The sequence below is a fragment of the Zootoca vivipara genome, chromosome 4 (assembly GCF_963506605.1).
Source record: "Zootoca vivipara chromosome 4, rZooViv1.1, whole genome shotgun sequence".
In the NCBI taxonomy this organism is placed as follows: Eukaryota; Metazoa; Chordata; class Lepidosauria; order Squamata; family Lacertidae; genus Zootoca; species Zootoca vivipara.
The window spans coordinates 82721784-82740546 of NC_083279.1; the positions used below are offsets into that span (position 1 = coordinate 82721784).

At 42.1% G+C, this 18763-nt stretch overlaps 1 protein-coding gene across 2 annotated transcripts in view; it reads left to right on the top strand.

The window, feature by feature from the left end:
- The window catches only part of GUCY1A2 (guanylate cyclase 1 soluble subunit alpha 2), a 182191-nt gene that overhangs the window by 72993 nt on the left and 90435 nt on the right, over positions 1-18763 (top strand). The window lies entirely within an intron of this gene.

The window sequence follows — 18763 nt, forward strand, 5'->3', positions numbered from 1 at the left end:
TAGTAAGTAAGTAAGAGGCAGAAAGTAAGAAAGAAGGAGAAAGCCTGAAAGGTAAGTAAGAAGGAGAAAGCCCCCCCCCAACATTCTGTAGACATTCCTTTACCCAAATTCAAATATAAGTTTCTGTTAGGTTGTCCGAAAGCTCCTATGAATTTAAACCTTGTGATTAATTGCTGGCTTACTAGCGGACTATTTCTAACAAGAATGATAAAAACTGTTGTTGTTAGAAATCGAGCTGTCATTGATTTGGCCACTGTACCCAGAATCTCTGACAAAAACAACATTGCTTTTTATTTTTGTACAGAGTAGTTGGATAAGTAGAACATGACACGACCAAATGTGTTGTGGGTCAACACAAGCCCAGCTTGCTATGCAGATATAATTTTCGCAGTCCGAACCATAAATGGCTGTTTCTCAGTAAATGATGGTCAGCAGAGATTTTGTACCAATTTCAAGTCCAGGGAATGCTTTCCTGATGAAGTTCTGTTAGAACATATTTGGGTGGGGAAATAAAAACATCTAAATAAATATGTCTCAGCGAGTTGTATTTTTTTGAAATCCCACAAAACTGAGTGCACGCAGAGTGCTTCCAACAAAAGCCAGAACAGCCACCAGTCAGGTTAAAAGACTGTGGAATTAACAGCATCATCGGTGATAATTTATATTTATTTATTTAACAAAAGCGATATACCGCTTGATTGTAATTAAACTCCCAAGCTGTTTACAAGAAACATCAAAACCACCAATAAAAACAGTTAAACACAAGTAACTGAAACATTTAAAAGTAAGATGAACAGTTAAAAGATTAAAGCACATTAACAGCTACATGTTTGGAAAGGCTTTTCTAAATAAAAATGCTATTATATTATTATTATTATTTATTCAATTTATATACGACCCTTTATCAAAAGATGCAGGGTGGTGTACAACATTAAAAACACATTACAGAACATCACTGATAAAAAACAGTAAAAAAACAACAACATACTGGCAGACAGCCTAATAATAAAATAATCATAATAATATCAGGCCTCTCCCTCACATTTTCATAGCTACCAAGTTCCTGTGGGAGAAATAAGGGACCGGACCGGAAGTAGCAGAATGGAAGTAGTGCTGCCGCTATTTTGGAACCGGGCGGAGCATGCTCAGAAGCGACTTTTGATGCTGCTTTGCCCAGTTCCAAAATGGCTGCCGTGCCAGAAGTCGCACTGCAGCCATTTTGGAACTGGGCAGAGCTGCATCAAAAGTTGCTTCTGAGCATGCTCCGCCCAGTTCCAAAATGGCCGTCGCACCAGAATAAACCGGGAAAAAACAAAAAAAAAGTTTTTTCAGCTGAGAACAGCTAGAAAAACGGGGGTTTCCCGGGGAATACGGGAGACTTGGCAGCTATGCATTTTTACAGGTCATAGATTATTTAATAGCCATGGGCCTGGGTAAAAATCAGTTTATTACAACTGCAGAATGAGTATTTATTGGCATCTGTAACCATGCCAGGTCTGTAGATCCCAAAGTCCTCAAATGGACTCATATGGGGTAAAGTGGTCCTGCAGGTACTTAAATCAATGTTTGATTGCACCAATAGTTTGCACTTGAAGAAGAGTGGCTAGACGAGCAATAGTGAGCAACCAATCAAGAAAGATTTAGGGCACCTCCAGTTTGTCAGAATTTTGTGGGAGGGATTTCAGCACATACTGGGAAACTTGGGTTTGCTTAGCTAAAGTGGATTGGAGCGCTCTGTTTCCCTAGTGAATCAAATCCACTTTAAAAAGAAACAGACTTCTTGTGGTTAGGAAAGCGACGTGGAGATGCATTGTAAAGTGTGAGATGAATATAAAAGGGAAGGCTTACAGACGCTCTGAAAGCAAGTCAGGGTGAATACTCGATGTCATATAACCTCACCGCAAAGAATGAAGTACCAGATATAATCTAATCTCCGTGTAAACTTTGTAGAAGCAAATGAGGATGAATGCTCCGTAAACAGGACATCTGGAAGAGCCCTTAGGATTTTGATAAACTGGCTGAAGAATCCTTTAACACAGCACTTCCGAAAGTTTGATACCTCAGGCACTATTCCCCCCCCCCCTGGATTAAAACTATAGGCACTCAGGGAGATGCATTTATGTTTCCTTGTTCGGATCTCAGGCCGTCTAGGAAGGCATCCTCCTTGCAACTGCAGAAAAGATTGCTTCATGCCATCCCGCCCTTCCATAGGCCCAGTCCATGGCTCAGAGATGGGACCACACTTCCTGGGCAACAGGGAAGCTTTAAGCCTTGAATAATAAAATAAAATCCAATAAAATTGCAAAGAAACATTTAAAAATGGGGTGAGGAGGATACAGTTGCGGGGGAAGAACTATTTTTAGCACTCCTAAAAGTATGTAAAGAATAAAAAATAAAAAACCTGACTGTGCTTTTTAGAGATAAGTGGGAGGGAAGGAGACATGTTTGGAGAGAGCTGGTTTGAGACTGGACAGGCTCAGAACAGTGAAGGACAGGCCTCTGTAGACTGAAGGTATGAGAGTGGGATTCCCAGAGCAGTGGCTGATGTGCCAGCAGAAACCAGGGGGAACTGACTTATACTGAATTATTGGTCCATCAAACTCTATTGTTTACATTCTGACTGGCTACAGCTCTCCAAAGTTTCAAACAGGGTCTTTCCAAGCCCTGTCTAGACGCTGGATGCCAGCATCCAAGTTTGAGACAAATACTCGTTGGCGACAGAATTCTAGCAGAGATTTAACATGACAAAACTTGCGGCAAAGTAAAAGTGTGGCAATATAGTCTGCAAAACCTTAAAATGTGGCCATTTCAGTGAATTCCAAAGTTTTCCACTTCCACCAACACAGAAAATGACCACACGTTTGGTAAGTTATAGAACTGTTTACTCACAAACTCTCCAAAGGTTAGGTTCATATGCATTTCCATACAGCAGACAGAAAAATCACACAGGCCGTAAAACTTTGCTTGGTCACAAGGTAGTACCGTAAATGTTTCTAAACTACCGGTATTTTATTGTTGTTGGTTTTTTTAAAAAAATTGTATACCGCCTTTCATCCATAGATCTCAGGGTGCTTCACAGCATAAAAATACAACATGAAAACACAAAATACATAATGAAAACAAAACAAAACAAAACAACACACCCATGCCCTCCAACAAACAGATTTAAAAGAGTATAGGAAAAGATAAGTTTCATCCTGCATTGTTGTCTGAACTGAGAGAACAAAGGTTTAGTTACCTATTTTCTCTGAAGGTGAGGGGAAATGACGCCTGGCAGGTCAGCTGACTCTATGTCATTAACCCCTTCATGCATTAGTTAGGCTCAAACATGCTGGTTATATGAGGCTGGTTTATCAGTTCAATATGAGAACCAAAACACAGCCATCTTTTAAAATTCAAAATTCTCCAAATTTTCTGGTGTAGTTCTCCAGCCAACTAATGTGTACAAGATTCATATACTGGGGCGAAGCGTGTGTAAAAATGGTTGTTATATTAGTGAAAATAGTGCACAAAAAGGCATTATATCATGGGGAATTGCTCTGCAAAATGTGTGCTGGGCAAAATTGCATACAAATCTGTATACTGTATTGTGAAAGATTCACACTAAAATGCTGGTGAATTTTCACGAGGACTTCCAAATTGATGTGGAAATGGGAAAATGAGATACTGGGAAGTGGAATTTCAGGGGGGAAACACAGTTGAGGGATTAGACCCCTCCTCTTCCTTGTGCTGCAATCATAATCTGTTTCAGGGCTCCTTTTTGAAAAGAAACTGATGTGACCAATCCGAAGCACCTGATATAAAAACATGATTGAAGCAACATCTTGGTAGAACATTTATCAGCCTCTGGTTTTGCAAAGAGTACTTTTAGGTAATGAAAGGAGCACTTGATTGTCCTTTATGCATGGCTGTATTCTGTTAATATATTAAGATAGTTCACATAGCATAGTTTGCTGACAACTTTTGTGTTTCAAAGACTCTCGCTTTCCCCCCATGGTGTGTTCTTTCTCTTTATTGGGCTTTGGTGGGTGTTTTTCTTAACTCTTCTGCTGCATGTGCTTTGAACCAAAGCAGCCTGTTCTGCTCTTATCTTGGGTCCTTCACTTGCCACATACAAATTCAGCTGCATTCCAGGAGTTACTCATTTCGACCTTTGCTCCCTTCCAAATGTTTCTCTCTCATGCATTTTTCCCCTCTGTACAGAATCGCAAAATTGTTCCTATGGTGATAACCCTCCCCCATTCCCCCCCCATGCTTCTTGCGCTTTTCCCATGACAAGTATGATAAATGGTGCACTGGCCTCATGAACGTGCTCAGAAGTATCTCTTGATTTCTGGCGTAAGCATTCTCTTTGAGATAAGTCAGGAGTTGAGTCCGTCTAGCTCTATAAAGCTTCGTCTTTGTGCTGTTGGTTCACCTAACCCAGGATAGTCCAGTCCTGCTTGATACATAACCCACTAAACCAGGATTCACCAGTGTTTCTTTTGTAGCTCATGCAATTGGCTGAGATGTGCGCTTGGTTCCCAAACGCAGTCTACAAGTGGTCAAAACGGTTTTATTTGCACCATGAATGTTGTTCTGATATTTAATCTCTGCTGCTTAGTTTATGTTTTAAATCAGGCATAGGCAAACTCGGCCCTCCAGATGTTTTGGGACTACAGCTCCCATCATCCCTGACCACTGGTCCTGTTAGCTAGGGATGATGGGAGTTGTAGCCCCAAAACATCTGGAGGGCTGAGTTTGCCTATGCCTCTTTTAAATTTTGTATAGTGCTTGGTTTTATCTCAAGCTACTTTGAGACCCAGGTGCAGTGAAAAGCGGAGTACTTTACATAGAAATAATAGTAAAAGTCTTATATTGCAGTTCTGGCAGCTTCTCGACACTCACTTGTATTTTTGAGCTCCCAGTGGCCCACTCTTTGTGATTGGTGACCTACACGCAACTTGGTGGGTCACAAGCTGTGGTCTACTCTAATGGGAGCGGCCTTTCAGGATCTTGGAGAAAGGTCTTCTCCATCCTCCCTTATGAGCTGAATTCTTTCTGATGGGACATCATTACAGAGAGCCTGGGATCTTCTATGTGCAAATTGGGTGCTCCACTACTGAGTTACCTTATTGGCCTGAATATAAGCCACACCTGAATATAAGCTGCACCTTTAAAATTGGAGGGGGGGGGAGGAAAAAATACCCGAATATAAGCCGCTCCCTTCCTCTCTACTCCTGGCCATACCTGCCAAGTTGCTGTCCGAGAAATAAGGGACCGGGCTGGAAGTAGCAGACCGGAAGTAGCGCTGCCGCCATTTTGGAACTGGGCGGAGCATGCTCAGAAGTGACTTTTGATGCTGCTTTGCCCAGTTCCAAAATGGCCGCCGCGCCAGAAGTCGCACTGCAGCCATTTTGGAACTGGGCAGAGCAGCATCAAAAGTCACTTCTGAGCATGCTCCGCCCAGTTTCAAAATGGCCGCCGCGTCAGAATAAACCGGGGAAAAAACAAAAAAAATCATTTTTTCCAGCTAGGAACAGCTGGAAAAACGGGGATTTCCCAGGGAATACGGGAGACTTGGCAGCTATGCTCCTGGCTGCATACTGGGGGGGGGAGTGTGGCCTTTTTACTTCCTCACTCTCCCTTCCCAGCCATGGGGGAGAGGATGGGACAACATGTGGGGCGGGTGCCGCTTCGCTGCACTCCTGGCTCTGTTTGCCCCACACTCCTGGCTGCATACCATAAGGTCGTGTATATAAGCCACACTTTAACTTTTCACAGTCAGAATTGGGGGGGGGGAGTACGGCTTATGTCCGGGCCAATACGGTATGCGCAACACCACCACATTTGGTGAACATGATCATTTATGTGAGTAAATAGGTCTGCTGTACCCACTTGCTCTCTTATCACCATCATGATGCCTTCAAGGTTGTTGGAATACTGCAGTGTACTCTATGTAAAACTTCCATTGCATTTGATCCTGAAGCTGCAGGTGGTTTCAGAGTGGTGTGGACCCAAATGTACAGAGGTCAGACAGCAACCGCCCAGTTCCCCCCCCCCCGTACTTTCGGTACTTACTGAAGGACCCCTCCCAAAAAAGCAGGCATTTTAATTGAAATTTGATTTTATAGATTTAAATGATTTTTATTTGTCTCTGTGTGCCTTTGTAAACAGAAAGGCTATTGTAGTTAAGTAGCATAGAAATGATTTGATTAATTAATTGTTTAGTTAATTAATTAATACTCAACAAGATAGCTCAGTCAGTAGAGCATGAGACATGTAGGGGAGTGGGTTTCAGCCCCACGTTGGGCCAAAAGATTCCTGAATTGCACTATGACCCTTGTGGTCCCTTCCAACTCTATGATTCCACAGTTCTATTAATCTATGATTCTAAGTCATCTGGCCACAGTCTGTTGCCCAGGCCCTCTTTTTGATGATGTGATTTATAAGTGGCATCTCTGCTTGATGCATGCAGCCTGATGGAAATGGTCTATGTTTCTGAAATAATTGCCTCTTTTTCAGATACTTCTAATACCCGTGCCATGTATGACCAGAAATTATATTTTCTAGAGTTGGTTCATGACCACATTTTTGGAGCCGTGGGGTTGGAATGTGATCAAGGGCTCCTTACCAAGAAAGAGTTATCTTCCCTTGAGTCTGAGGCTGGCGCATATGTTTCCTTGCAACACCCATTAAGAAAACAAATCCCCAGCTGCATGGACTTAGCAAGGCTTTCTAAGGGCACAACGGGGAGCAGCCATGCAGTTAGCCTCTTGCCGGAGGCAAGTAAGCATTCCTTCTGCGTGGTTTGTTTGCCTGATCACTCTGTTCAAGCTGTGGCTCATAGACTATGAGGAAACAGGCTAGCATTAACTACGAAAGAAGCGATCGGAGGAAAAAGAGAAAAAAAGCAAATCCACTTTCCAATAGCTTGTATGAACACAAAGACTTTGTTGTGTGCATGTTCTGGAAATTAGTGATGTGTTTGTTCATACTGTTCCACGGTTTATCTATTTTATGCTTTTATTTTTTGCTTTTTTATGGTTTGTTGGTCATGCATCATTTTTTTGATGACGTTAGGGGAAAAGGATGGGCAAGAAATACCAGAAATACCAGAAATAAACAAAATAAAAAAATTCCTTCCAGTAGCACATTGGAGACCAACTAAGTTTGTCATTGGTATGAGCTTTTGTGTGCATGCACACTTCTTCAGATAACTGAATTATCTTCAGATAATCTGAAGAAGTGTGCATGCACACGAAAGCTCATACCAATGAGAAACTTAGTTGGTCTCCAAGGTGCTACTGGAAGGAATTTTTTTATTTTGTTTCGACTACGCCAGACCAACACGGCTACCTACCTGTAACCAGAAATACAGTAAACAGACACTAGTGGACACCATTTGGGCCAATCCTGGGTTAGATTGTTGGTCTAGGACTGGTATTCAACATTAGTCATAAGCAGGGCTAACCTGGGTTCATTAACTTCCATATGTCTACTGTGAGTAGGACCTAGTTAAATACTGCCCCCATGTTCAAAGTCTCATTTGGCTATAATAATAATAATAATAATAATAATAATAATAATAATAATAATTTATTATTTATACCCCGCCCATCTGGCCGGGTTCCCCCAGCCACTCTGGGCGGCTTCCAACAAAACAGAAATTCTAAAATACAGAAATCCATCAAACATTAAAATACAGAGATCCATCAAACATTAAAAGCTTCTCTAAACAGGGCTGCCTTGAGATGCCTTCTAAAGGTCTGGTAATTGTTGTTCTCTTTGACCTCTAGTGGGAGGGCATTCTATGAAGCTCACTGGGTAGCTTTGGGCCAGCCACCAATTCTTCGCCTGATCCGACAGGGGCAGAATGTGAGGATCATTGTGAGGATTAGGCAGGTTCTTGTGTTTCCTAAGAGCCATCTCATACTCTCCAAGAGCAATGTGCCACTCCATAAAGCTTTGAGTTGCACTCAGAGGTGCATGTATTTCCCGGTTGGTTGTTGTTGTTTTTTCTAAAAGGAGTATTCTCATACAGTGCATTTTTAATGGTAGTAATAGTTTCCTCCTACCATGTTTCTCAGCTCAGTAGTGAATGTTCATTTTTCACAGAAATGATGTTGCACAGTAAACTTCAGTAAAAGTCCCCTGTAGGCCTCCCCCACTAAACACAGATAGGTGGGGGGCAACGTTGTGGACAGGAGTTGCATGTGCCCCCTTGCCCCTCTCTCTGCATTTAAGTATCACTTGTTCAGACAAATACCTGAAGATCCTAGTGTTGTACCTAAAAGTGTGAACTGTGGATCTGAGCCACAAATCCTGTGCCTTCCTATCTACAGAGCATGCTGGTCCTAATACTGGCCTGTTGCAAGGATTACTGAGATACTGAATACGAGGCTTTCTGAATACTTGAAATGTGCAGCATAAATGTGAAGCAATATCTTTATATCCTTATGGTTTTCAGAGTTTCTGTTACCACCTATAAAATGATTACAGGAACACCAAAGTATCTCAGCATGCTGTTGTAGGGAAGCTTAATTAAGAGACTGTGAATTGTCATAGACAGTCAGATCAAAGGTTTGGCTAGCTCAGCAACCTAGTGTTTTTAATTAACGTCTTTTGAACCCCCCCTTATGGGAGGTGATGGGATGCTTTTGAAACGCCAAATTGTCTTTACCACCTTTTCTTTTGTCCACTGTTTTTAATTGAACGCCTTTCAAAGGATACTGTAAACTGAAGAGCATCTTCTCCCAAACCCTGCTGGTTTCTTCTCTGTTTTTCTGTCTGCAGGGGTTTCTTTCTCCCCCGTTTTCAAGTTTATGTAATATGTAGGTCAATCAATCAGTCCCTAGTTACAGTTTTCACTAAACAGTAGCATCCAAGTGCAGCTCCTTGGTTTGTCTTTCAGCCACCCTCGAAACATTTTGAACCGTGAGGTGGTTAAAAAAATTAAAGGGACCCCTGACCATTAGGTCTAGACGTGACCGACTCTGGGGTTGCGGCGCTCATCTCGCATTATTGGCCGAGGGAGCCAGTGTACAGCTTCCAGGTCATGTGGCCAGCATGACAAAGCCGCTTCTGGTGAACCAGAGCAGCGCACGGAAACGCCGTTTACCTTCCCACTGTAGTGGTACCTATTTATCTACTTGCACTTTGACGTGCTTTCGAACTGCTGGTTGGCAGGAGCTGGGACCGAGCAATGGGAGCTCATCCCGTCACAGGGATTCGAACCGCCGACCTTCTGATCGGCATGCCCTAGGCTCTGTGGTTTAACCCACAGCGCCACCCAGTTACTCCAGTTCTAAAACCGAATTGGCAAACCTGCTTTCATTGCCAGAGACCAGCTTGCCAATCTGTGAAGTTGTAAGAGTGGCTTTGAGTATAGACTGTTTCATTTCTGTGTTCTGTACAGCACAATGACATTCTTTCCATCTACTATTTCCAACTTCAGTGTCAGTTTTAGGCATGGGCCATGACTCACTGATAAAGTATCTGCCTTGTCAGATTCGATCCCCAATATCTCCAGCTGGGTTGGGGGCAGGGAACCCTGCCTGAAACCCTGGAGAGCCACATGCCAGTCAGTTAAATGGGCTAATAGATTAAATTGGTATAAGACTGCTTCCTGTGTTCCTATGCTTTACAGTCTACAATGTGGTTGAATGTCAAAGCATTCATGTGTGAGTGTTGACAATCCCAAATGACTGTTGTGAGTGTCCCAAATGGAAAACATTGTCCTTTACATGTAGATGTCCTTCTCTATCTGTTGAAGCTGAGATTGAACCTTCTCCTGGCAGCTGATGAGTTCCTATCACTGAAGACACCATCTAAGCAGGAGAACAGACTCTTGCTTGCCCACACTGTGCTACAGCAGTACATAAGGAAACAACTGTTTGCTGCTACAACTCCAACAGCTGCTAGATTCCTTGCAAGGAATTGATCTTTCAGTGTGGCACCACCTGCACTTTGGGACTTCCTGCCCCTTCGACATTAGGAAGGTTTCTGTGCTGTACTGTTTTTGTCACCTGCTGAAAACTTTCTGTTTTGTTGTTTAAAGAAGCCTGTCCAGTCATGTAGATTTGCTCAAGAGTGCAATATCGAAACTCAAAGTGCAGGATGCATTTTCAACTGGGATGTACGGAAACAGCGCTGTGCCTGGTTTGGAGATAGCTGCTAAGGATCAGAGGTACCAGATCTGGATAGAATATTCTGTCCTTTCTCTAGGAAGCTCTTCAGCGGAGGACCATTTGTGTTGTCTGCAATACTTAGCCAATATACTCAATAAAAGTTTTTGGGTTTGTTTGTTTGTTTTTTAAGAAAGGAAGTCCTGCACTCTGTCTGCAAGATTTGAGCATGGATAGGCTGTTCATTTTTCCTCTTACAACTATTTTATAGGAGTCACAGAATGTGAAAATCTTTCACTTCTCCCACCAACACAGTCAATGCTGACAGGTTTTGGGAGGTTGTTGTTGTTTTGATGTTGCATCTGCGCAATGTCATTTATGCTCAATAGCACTGGTCCAGCTACAGGTAGGTAGCCGTGTTGGTCTGAGTCGAAGCAAAATAAAAAAATTCCTTCAGTAGCACCTTAAAGACCAACTAAGTTTTTATTTTGGTATGAGCTTTCGTGTGCATGCACACTTCTTCAGATACACTGAAACAGAAGAGCCAGACCCTTATGTATATTCAGAGGGTGGTATATCCCCCGGGTGGGAATGGGTGATGGGCTGATAGGAGTGATGAACCTGTTGATGGCTGTTAACGACTGCTATGCACTGGTCCAGGTCACAATGAATTCTCTCTGCTGTTAGTTGGGATGCCATATTTCTTTTCTGCCAAAGTGAGGTTGGTGTACAACATTTGTTCAATGTACTGTAAAACTACACAAACACACACACTATTACTCAGGTGGTTTCCCCACCCCCCTCCTGGCAATACCTCAGTTTGACAAATGACCCGATTAGCTCTTGAGAGTTTGTGTTAAATTTAATTGGAAATTACCCAGGTGGAGTGCAGAGAGAAAAGAGCTTGAAAACTCTTAGTTTTCAGCTCAAAGAGAAGGCAGCCCAAGATGGGTGGGAGTTTCTTAAAGGTGAAATATTGAAGGCACAAATGCATACAATTCCAACAAGACAGGAAAATGAGAGGCATCTGAAGAAACTGTTGTGGCTGCATAAGGCGCTTACAGATGAGCTGAGATTTAAGAAGTGCATGTATAAGAAATTGAATAAAGTGGAAATCGCGAAGGAAGAGTACGCATGAGTAGCCAACATTTGCAGAGAGAAGGTCAGGAGGGCTGCAGCTCAGAATGAGCTTAGGCTTGCAAGAGAGGTTAAAAATAATAAAAAACGTTGATGTTTGAGGTAAGAGGAAGAACCAGCAAGTAGTAGGTCCCTTGCATGGAGAAGAATGCTATTGGGTGACAGAGAGAAGATGGAACTGCTTGACCTCCCTGGCCTCTGTCTTGACCCAAAAGGAGAGCAGTGCTCAACCTGGTGATAACAAAATAAATGATACAAGGAGAGAGCTGCAGCCCAAGATTGAAAAAGAGGCAGTAAGGGAACAAAATGAAATCAAACCTCCAGGGACTGATGATCTGCACCCAAGGGTACTAAAGGAGCTTGCGAATGTAATCTCAGAGCCTCTGTCCATCATATTTGAGAAATCTTGGAGAACAGCTGAGGTCCTTGTGGATTCGAGGCAGGCAAGTGTTGTCTCCATTTTCCAATATGTGAAAAAAGAAGACCCAGATAACTACCGACCGGTCAGCTGGATGCCGATACCAGGAAAGGTCCTAGAACAGATAATTAAACAGTCGGTCTGTGAGCACTTAGAAAATGACCGAACATGGGTTTATCAAGAACAAGTCATGCCAGACGAATCTCATTTCTTTTTTTGATAGCACTACGTACAAGTTTGTTGGATCAGGGGGATGCTGTGAATGTAGAGTATTTTGATTTCGGTAAGGCTTTTCCTTCTGGGAAAACTGGGAAAATGTGGGCTGGATGAGGTAACTGTTAGGTGGATCTGTAGCTGGTTGACTAACTGAACCCAAAGAGTGCTCACTGGGGAAAAAGTGACAAGTGGGGTGCCATAGGGTTCTGTCCTGGGCCCATTTTTGTTGAACGTCTTTATAAATCACTTGAATGAAGGAATTGAGGGGATGCTCATCCAGCTTGCAAATGACACTGAATTGGGAAGGATTCAACAAATTGGAGAGCTAGTCCCAAACTATCAAAATGAATTTCAATAGGGACAAATGTAAGGTTCTACATTTAGGCAGGAAAAACCAGCTGCACAAATATAAGGTGGGGGACACCTGGCTTGCCAGCAGTACATGTGAAAAGGATCTAGGGGTCTTGATAGACCACAAGCTTAACATGAGCCTACAGTGTGATGCAGCAGCAGAAAAAGTTGACTCTAGTCTACGCTGCATCAACTGACTGTAGCAGGGTAGGGAAACTTGTGGATCTCTAGATGTTGTTGTACTCCAAATCCCATCAGCTTTAGCTAGCATGGCAGTCAATGGTGAGGGGCCTTATGAACTGCAATCTCGCAACATCTTGTGGGCCACATGTTCTCCATCTCTGAAATAAAACTTCACCTTTAGGCTGAGAGCAAGCCCCATTGAACTCAATGGGACCGACGTCTGAGTAGATTTGTACAGGATTGTGGTGTCAGTTTAGCTGGATCGTATCTTCTTTGTTTTGACTGGGATTTGATCATGCATAGTTACTAGTTAGATGCGGGATGACAAACAGTAGCTGAATGGCCAATTCCCTAGCCAGGCCCAGCAGCCGGCATTACACATAAGTGTTCCCTTTTTAAAATCTCAACCATTTAACCAGTCAACCATTTAAAAGAGGATAGCAGAGTAGGAGTGAATCTGGGGCCTACCTTCCCCATGAAATAACAGGTAATATTTTTAAGCGGTTATGTGTGCGTTCTGTTGCATCAAAACCCTTGTGTGCCATTTTAATGTGCAGTATTGTGGTGCATGTAAACATGAAATAAAGTTAATATAAAATTGCATTTCAATTAATTGTTGTAAATTAGAATCCTGCTCTTTCGCGTTAATTACAATAATTTACAGGAGACAATTTCCTTGTGGATTCCGCCCACTGCCACATAATCTTTACAGAGGTTAAAACATTTTCCATCAGCAAGATCTGTGCTGGGAACACTTGTTAGGAAAACATTTGTTTCATGAACCAAACACATTGTTTATCCAAAATGGTAACAAGGCAAATCAATGGTTTCTGGGAGCCTGGTGCCATTATATAGATTAACTATCCGAGTCTTACTTTGATGTCCTACATGTATTGGTAAGAGGTCATGTATTTTAATTGCATTATTCCGTTTCCTCCAAGCAGTTTCCTTCCCTTTAGCTGCATGAAAAAAACCCACACTTCATCTTTTTCAGTGTGCGCAATGCAAGTGATTTAGAGTGTGCTCATCTTAAGTACGTTTCTTTAATTTATTATAGGACAATGATTTGCTATAGTGATGAAACTTGGTATGAAATTGGAAATGCTTGGTTAATGATGATAACAGCAATGTGACTTTTCATTTCCAGTTTATTGTGTATGTTGAAAATAGAATTACACTTTGCTGTTCAACAGACAAAAGTGCGGGGAGCGGGGGACTTTAGAAAGCGTTTTGACAGGAACAAAATATCTGCCTGGGCTAGCAATGGATTTCTTCATAAGGTGTGTGCAGAAGAATTTTGTTGTTTGGAGGAGAGAATTAATTGGGTGAGGAAGGTTCTTTCATTAACACTGTACTTTGTTTATTGCTAAAGCGCATTTTGATAATTTTCATTTGGAAGGCTTTTAATCTTTTAATAGTTATTTGTTTAGGACAATCCTCTGATAATTACATTTTTTAAAAAATAAAACCCCACTCCCCAGTTTAATCAAAAAATATTTGCTAGGTACTGTGGATACAATAGGTTGCCCTTGTAATTGATGGTTTTAGTAGAGCTGGAATCTGTACACGCAATCTTCTTTTCCCCCAAGTTTATGGAGGAAAGTAAACACCGCTTTGAGTATGCAGTAGGGAATTCCATATTACTTATTGATTAATTTAGCATACAGTAGCCTGCTCATTGCAAGAATGTATATAACTGGACGATGGTTGGGATGCTACATTTTACATTATGCAATAAATGAAGTAAAAACTATTTAAGCCTATCTGAAAAAAACATCATTCAGTTGTGCAAATCACCACTCCCATTAATTTCCCAATGAATTGTGTGCCACGGAGCTGGTTGGATAGATGGGTTGAAATCAACAAAAAGCTTTTAGTATTGGATGTAGCAGTTGCAGATGAAAAGTGCTGACTCAAAACAATTTTCTGACATAGGGGCTTTTCTTCTATTATCTTTTCTCTCTCTGTGTTCTGGATTTCATTTAAGAATATTGATGGATTACATAATCTAGGAGTTAGACAACATCTAATCTAACGCCTTCCTCAAGTAGGATTCTTTGCCCAGGATTCAGAGTTCCATATGTAGATCCTTTTTGTGGATGCATTTGGATTTCTTTGTTGTTGTTTTTCTCCTGTTTCTTAGTCAGCTTGGTAGTCGGAGAATTGCACTAGAGACATTTTAACTAGAAATGGAAGATAGGGTGCTGCCTTATACCAGAGTTTCAGACAGGAAGTCTCTCTCAGCCCTATTGGAGGTCCCAGGAATTGAACCTGGAACTTTTTGCATGCAGAACAATCTCTTCCACTCTGCTATGGCCCTTCCTCATAAAGTGGGCAAGCATTTCTTTTTAAATCAAAATATGTTGCGTGCCTGTATTTTATAATTTGAGTGGTACAATCTTATCCAGGCATCCCCAAACCTCGTCCCTCCAGATGTTTTGGACTACATTTCCCATCTTCCCCAACCACTGGTCCTGTTAGCTAGGGATCATGGGGGTTGTAGGCCAAAACATCTGGAGGGCCGCAGTTTGGGGATGCCTGATCTTATCCATGTCTGCTCAGATGTAAATCCCAATGAATTCAGAGGGAATTATGCCGTGTTAACTATAGTTTGTCCAAAAAAGGCAGGATCAGAAACCTGGTTTGATCTTGGCTTTTTTTTTTTTTTGACAAAACATGGTTTAAACTAACCACAGTTTGTCCTGCTTTGGACAAAACGAGAAACCGTGGTTAGATGAAAATGGAAGTGGGTGCTTCCAGTCTCCTTGTCACAGCCAAAGCGTGTACATCTGAACAAAGCCATAGAATAGAAGGTTTTTTCCTTCTCCTCCTTTCTAGACATGAGTCTGTTCCAAGTAGTAGTGTACAGGAACAAAGCTAGGAAGTAACTTGACCTTTTGAGGTTATTCTTTCACACTGAACACCCTGGGAGATATAGAAAGGCTTATTTCAGTATGTTACTTTTATTGTGCCAGGAGACAGCTTACAGAAAGAACCCATTAAAGCTTTTACTTGCTTTTTAAAAACACCCTTCATATATATTTTCTCCTGCCACTCTTTCTGTAGCTTGTACAAAGACTAAACGGTCCTATTGAGCTGAGTGTTTTGGCTCTAGTCCAAAGCAAATAGCCTTTTAAAAAGAACTTTTAACTTTTGTGACATTTAATTTTCTAGCAGAAAAATTGACTTGTTTTCATTAGTCTGAATAAACTTATGCTGGTGACAGATATCCCTGGCATTGCCATATGGGTTTCGGATGAAGGAGAATTCAACCCGGAATTAAAAGAAAAACCGGAATTAAAAGAAAAACCTGCCATTCCAATAACAATATTGCACAATGCTAAGAAAATAATAGAGCTGCTAATAGAGCTGCATAGGAATTGCCTAATTGCATTTATTGCATTGTGCTTGGTGCTGGACAGAATACTGCGACATACTGTTTTCGCCAAGGGTTTTGCTCTTGGAGACCCAGCAGATTCTGGCTCATGAACCTGTTTGCTGTCCTGAGTTTGGTTCACACAGTGCAGATCAACAGGAACAATTGAGCCACATGAACCACCATGTCTGCATTTAACTAAGTAGTGGGAAAACTCTGGTCCGTGGGCCTAATTAGACCCACCAGGCTTCCCCATTTAGCCCATGAGGCTGCTTTGGCAAAACCACATCTGCCTGCCCTACATTTGACATCAAGTACGACATCAGGGGTAGGGCAGGTAAAGGTACAGTTCACCTGGAGGCATTGCCGATCAGCTTTTTAGTGGTACCCTGTTTCTGGTACCTGCAAAACCTTGTGACTTTACACCTGTCAAACTTTGCCGGGGGGGGGGGGAGAATCTGACCTGTTCTCTGGATTTAGTTCCACACTCCTGCATCCCTGCATTCAATCATAGTATATTTTGGACTGTGGCTTACTTTGAATCGTATATCCCACGATTCTTCCAACGACCACAAAGTAGTTCCCAGACAGGCTCTTGCCCTGGCATTGACCTCTGCCTTCTTTGCTGCATTTTGTGCCCCTACAATCTTTCCCACTCACTGTGAGTTTCTAGCTTTAGAAGGGCTTCCAGCTGGGATTTCGGAGGGGAACATTTAACCAACTTTGGATTTTTTTAAAAAAAATACCATTCTAATTACATTTTTGGGATCAACCAGGAATCTAAGGCTTGACTCCACCAGTTGTTCCCTGCTGGCGATAGTCATAATTCCTTTTTTGTTTCTTCGTTTGCTTTTTGCTGCCGACCTGCTTTGAATGCTTGATCTTGGGAATAGTAATAATCAGTGATTTGACCGGGGTTATCCATAAAAATCTCGCAGGGCTCCAAAGTTACTTGTTGCAAGGGCGAAGGAGGGATCAAACCTTTTAAAAATGTTTCCGTGGAAAGCTGCCTTTTGTTGGGGGTTCCGGTTTCCGCCGGCAGGAATGGCGGACCTGTTTTCCATCCCTCTGACCTTCGTAAGGAATTTGGCGGTTGCTAGGGGAGTAAATGGCAACCCCCTACCCTCTCCGGGGGTTACGGAGAGGGGCCGCTGGCCCGCGATGCCCCCAGACCCACTCCGACTGTTTATGGAGTGGGGGGAGCTTGGGCTGAAAAGCACTTACGAGGGCCAGGACTCCCGGACGCTAATCTGCATGGCGGGGATTTCCATGGTTAAAGAAGATAATTAGGCTTAAATCTATGGACATACTTCAGAAGGAGGGGAAGAAGCACTGTTTACTGCTGAGAAATTTATGCTGCTGAGGGAGAGGAGTCAAAGGCTGTATTTCATCTGGAAGAAGGATTGATGGGGACGGAGCGATAAGGGAAGTGAGTTTTTTTTAATTTTTCTTCATATGAGTTACTTCGTACCTTCCCAGACGCGATGTCCTGGCTTGTTTGGAGTGAAAGAGAAGCAAAAGACTGTGTGAGTTGAACTTTATAAACTGTTGTTACTGAGCATATTTTTTAAAGATGTGGAGTTGCCGATGAGAAAAGCCCCCCCCCCCCTAGTCGGATGGAAGGAGTGCCTAGATGCGTTCGGAGGATTTATGAGCTGTGACGCACTTTGAATTGGAGCAGCGACCTGAAGCTAAGTTCAGCTATAGGGCAAGGAGATCCATTAATTTACCAAGAGTTTATGGTTTGATGTTTGGGTCTTCTGCCTGGAAAAGCTGTAAATTTTATAAAGATCGTTAATCTACATGGCTATGAGAGAAAACGAAAGTGATTTGAGCTTTTTAAGATGGCGCTGCTTCGACGCAACAGGGAGCTCCAGACTAAGAAGATTTATGGGGAGGCTGGACTGATTAACCCACACAGGAGAAAGAACATCTGTGAAACCTTGTTTGATATTTATCTCAGCAGCTGGGAAACAATCGGTTGAAAGTGGAAAACATCTATGTGACTGTAAGGGGAAGATCTGGATTATTATGAACTTGGAGAGACGATTTGAACTTTAGAAAAAAGACGGCAGTGGACGGTTGCGAGGAATCCCCAAATTTCTTGAAGCATGGGAACCCAAAAAAAAATTCTCTAGATGATTTGGCATAACATTCGGTTTGATTGATATATATATGTGTATAATTTGAAATAATGAATGTGATATAATTGGTTTTAATTGGAAAATTAATAAAAATATATTTAAAAAGAAAAAAAGAAAAAAGAAAGCTGCCTTTTGTTTTGTTAGGCTAAGAGCCAGATCCCACTGCCTGCTTGCTGCCAGGAGTCTGGCAATTCCCATCCAACCCTTCCAGTGTATTGCAGCAGCTTTTTTCTTTTTTCTTTAAAGGTCGAATACATAAAAAAACCCATCATTAAAATATATACTTTACAAATCATTAAAATGCAACCCCAATACGCTGGATCAAAATCCCAACCTTATTCAGTCAAATAGTAGCTCCCTTTCAGCCACTGGGATCTGTTTTAATCCATTTCTACAAGATGCAAGTAGGGAAGGAATTCCATGACAGCCATAAAGAGCTCCTCTCTCTGGGTGCTTCTTGTTTTGCAGATTTAAACTCCATCCACAGCACAGTTGAAGAAAGATTCTCAGTTGATACTAGAGTTCTAAGCTTCTGTTTTGATGTTGCCACATCCCATTGGACATAGAGGACTATGGCCTCGGTGTGGGGATAAGTAACTCTTGAGGTATCCACCGTTCCCATCATCCCTAGTCACAAAATATTGCACACCTATAAAGAAGACAAAAATACATTCATTATATTCCAAGGTAGCAGCGATAGTGATGGCTACCTGTCAGCCTGGATCCTAAGATCAGCGGTACAAGCCCAAGGAAAATTGTGCCCCCAAGTCCCCTTGCTTTATCCATTTTTCTACAGTTGTGCATCTGTCTACTGTACATTTCCTACCCTTTC